Genomic DNA, 4,496 nt, shown 5'->3' on the forward strand with positions numbered 1-4,496 from the left:
TCTGAAGTTTCCATTCCGAGAAGATCCGAAAGATTGCGGTCAAGACCACCACTGGACTATAAACATCCACACGCTCATTCAGGATGTGGCGGATGTGATGAACATGACTGATTCTCTATTCATTATTCTCTTGTTTTAATATTCTATATGCTGTACATATACGCCAATTCGAATACATACGTGCTACTTTTTGCGCTGATCTAAATTCTGGATTTCTAGTTCGTCTGGTTATTCCGATATACGCACGAAACTTAATGTTCTCACCTTCTCTTGTATAGGTGATATTTGCGCGTGATTAGTTCGACGTTGACTCATTCAATTGGGGACAGTCCGGCCGGAAACGACGGCCATCAGGCTACTAATATCGTTTTAGGCAAGTATTATGCGACTCGAATCCACTCGAATCCACAGGCCGCAGCAAGAAGAGTGAAAGAGGCATGAGTGGCGGGCTCGAGGTGGTCGGTTCCAGCGGTGTCGTGCCATCGGTCATTCAGCTAAGCACACACTGACATGCCAACAGATCCACCGCTACGTACACAGGATCGAATCTCTCGCTTCTCTGACAGCTTTTTGCGTAGGGTTTATTCTTTTCGTTCAGCGGCATGGGTTCACCCGAAAGGCACAAGCGAACAAATTGTGCAGCACTGCGGAGCAGTGGGGGAGTAATCTCATCAGTGGAAAGACTCACATGGGTAATCGTCTAGATCCACTTAGAATTGATTACTATATGTAGCATGAACATCAGTCCGGGGGAATTATTCTAAGTACCAACAACCCGAGATTGAAGAAAATCTCCTCAACATGTCCCGACCATGTGTCAGTTGGGTCAACAATGAAAACCTGTCCGACAAACTTTGTTCAAACAGGTCATAAGTAAGTAATGAGCCTCGCGGGGGGCGTTGGTACCCCAGAGGGACAGATCAAGCTGCACGATATGCGTTTCCTAATCAACGGATTTGAGCTCGGTAGCCATTTTCTACTTGCTCTTTGGACACGCTTTGAACTGTTTGACGTAGCGCATGTGTTCGTGAAGTCGTAGAATAGTAGGCAGCTCCGGTTTTCCTGTTCACATCGTATCCTTCAGCAGAGACAGAGGCTGTCTCGACGTTCACCTGTGTAGTTGAAGAAGTCATAAGGAATAGGCCTCATAGGGGTGCATGGAATATTATATAGGACATGTCAACCAAGGAAAACGTGGAATGAACCCCTATCATTGATGAATGTCTACAAGTGAAAGCGTGCAGTGTTCTACATTGAACGATAAAAACATATATAAATTTTGCACAGAAATGAAAAATTAAAAGGTTGTGATAACAGCAATATTCGAAAATGAGCACTTCGTTTCCTCTTTTCTGAAAAATGAGCTGGCCATTGCAAAGAATATCTTCCGCGGACGCCGTAGTGCTGTGGATAGTGAGTCTGTCACTTCGTGTCCAAGGTACCATTGCAGGAGTTTAGGACGGTTTATAAAGGCACGTCAATTGTCAATTACCCCTTTGTGTGTCGCGCACTAAACTTGATAACCGTTACCGCGTGCGCGATGCTCTACGAAGACATGACCTCCCTGTTTACCAGCGCACTTTTCGGGGCGTCGTTGTCACCATAGGTCTGCCAAGAGATGGTTCTTTCATAAGAATACTACTCTTCGTATCCAGTCTCAAAGTGTTCGGTGTCCAGTAACTTGAAAACTGCGTGCATCCAAAAGGAAAGCAGTAACAAGAATAAACTCGCATTAACAGCAGCAGTTAGGTTGAGAGCAGATGTTCAACGATGGGTTTCATCCTTCAAAAGGGAGCAACAACAGATTATACATAATTTGGTCATTCTCCGGAAGGAAAAACGTTGGCACGTAGTGCCACTGAAAGGATGAAAGAACACTTGTTCATTCGGCTGACTAGCATGAAAGATAAAAATATCCTACGACTGTGAGGTGTGTGTAAAAAACAAGAAACACGGTCAAATATCGTAAAATGAATCTGGATGGCTGTAAGCCTTACAGTAAATGCATGGATGATTGTCAACACGAATTGCATCGTACAGAAAGAGATTAGAAACTGGCGGAGGTGTAAACCATCGGATGAAACGTGTGCACTACGCGCACAGTCATACGTGAGCAGACAATCCAGCGTATAAGAGGAAGCTGTTACTGACTGTTCAGCGTTACTTCGTCATTTTTGAACTAAAAGATTGCGCGGCCCGAAAACATCAGTTTATCCGAAAGTGACTTTAATGGAAATGCACCGATCCAAGGGTCCATGTGCCCTTATATAATCCGTCAAACTCACCCATTTATGTACAATATAAGTGACAGCCCATAGTCAGTATTCATGAACAAATACTATTGCTACGCACTGAGCGAAGTCAGCATAATCAAGGGAGAACAACCTGTGAAAATATGCATACATCAGCAAATAAATTATGGAAACTTCCATTAACGTTGGGGTCCAACAAAACTGCAATTTCAATAGGCCCTTTGTAAAGTAAAAATTGTCTAAGTTTTGTGGCTTTCCAGAGACCGAAATATTGCACCGTGCGGATGTTCCAACACATCACCACCTCCACAGAGTAAACCGACCCAAAATACAGTTCGCGCATTATTAACCGGTAACGCCCTAGTCTCCAAAACTCAATGGACAATTTAAGTAAGAGAAACCGTTACCTGAATGCATTGCATTCGGTTTATACTGCTTGACGATTGTCGTAAAATAATCTGACTACAGCGACTAGTGAGCAGATGGCCGATCCTCTGAAGCACAGTGCGAAATCCTCTGAGAACGTAGTATGAAGGAAGGAGAAAGCCGATACAAAAATTTAGCACACAATAGCATTTATTTGAACCCTTAAGAACTCCACATGCCGCCGCATTCTTGTTGGAAATTGTTTAGACTTACTCGAGGTTTACTACGGGTGCGGTATTTTGATGGCCGTCTCCATGAAGGTGGTAGGTAATTCTGCGGAAAAGTCGGTTGACCCACGTGTTTTTTCTGTAGTCGGCTTGAAAATGATCTCGGGATCACATAAAGTATAGTCGCGCCCTCCAATTGGAAGGTCATTCGTAACCTGCATGGGAAAAGGTTTGCAATGTTTGCAACAGGCTTTTCGCGAGACATAGCTAAGGAATTCTTCCCCACTGGTAAGTTTGGTGGATCACAGGTCAGCACAGGCTGTGTTGGGTGCACAGCAAGTTTTTTATATTCAACGGTATATAGACTGATTAAAAGAGTTTGTGGGTTTGTGTGCAGAGCGAACAGACAGTACAATAGGGAGGTCAGTGCTTTGAAGTTCTGGTACAAATTCAATGAAGTTGAATCATCTTGTGGGGGTGGGTGTGCAGCACGCTTGTTTGGGAAATAGCAGGGCTGTTGTAAACTACGAACAGGGCATCAGACTAAGTGTGACGGTCGCGGAGCCGTCAACGTGACGCCATATTTGGTTTCATGCGCAATCCACCTTGAACTTGCTGTTCTGTGGCTTCAGAAGTGGCTTCACACATGTTTCTCGAGAAATTGATCTGTATCCCTTTCAATATTCACGGCGTTTGAGGAGCTAAACGAATAGATAAAGTATAATTATGTGGTATTTATGCGTTCATCCAGTAATAGAAGCACCAAAACTGTTGCGTTACGACTGGGTGTGTCAAAAATGCGGCAGGAAGCCTGAAAAACAAACAGAAAGTCAAGGAATCCGAATGAGCTAGAAAGCTGAGCATGTTTTCCCCTTACAAACAGTACACTATGCACAAGCTGTCCAATGAATTTTTGTCTAAGAAGGCAGTGGAAGTGCCTCTTAGTCACCTATTATCACCTTGTACAAAAAACAAGGTTTCCAAGTCTTTGTACGATGAGTGTCCGGTAAATCGACGCCTAAGAGAAGAGGTGTTTGGCACATGCAGAGCCCTGCCGAACTATGGAACACTGTCATGTGACGCGCCGATGAATTTGGCTCGGTCCTTAACACTCAGGACGATGGCGTTCAGTATATTGTATTCATCACAACACTGAAACAGATTCTAACAAAATCTGCAACCGCTGCGCAACCTACTAGTTGTACGTCACCCGCAATCGGGCCAGATACGCACAATCCGAGATGGTCCATCTTGGTGATGTGATCAACAAATGTTTAGAGAATGAAAACAGCCGCCTAAAAATCCGGGTAGACCACCACATTTGAGCATGCCAGACAGAAGGTGTCCTCGTAGGCCGAATGACTCACGCAGGAATGTGAGATGCATACGACGTATCACTGTGACTGAAGGGATGTCATGAAGGGCGAAGTCTGCTTTCTGAACGTTGCCTGTCGAGTGACTACATATGCAGATTCCTTCTTTTTGAAGCATTTAGGACCGTTACTCTAAGCTTGCACTATTGAATTGGGGTCACTCTATGTTAAATAAATTATTGTTCCTGGTGCGAACACCCAGGTATTCTCACGTAGTTGATGCTTGTGCTTGAGAGTGCAAATGCTTCTTATAACGGGTAACGTGCCTATTCTGCATC

Source organism: Opisthorchis viverrini, assembly GCF_000715545.1.
Source record: "Opisthorchis viverrini unplaced genomic scaffold opera_v5_53, whole genome shotgun sequence".
Classification (NCBI taxonomy): domain Eukaryota; kingdom Metazoa; phylum Platyhelminthes; class Trematoda; order Opisthorchiida; family Opisthorchiidae; genus Opisthorchis; species Opisthorchis viverrini.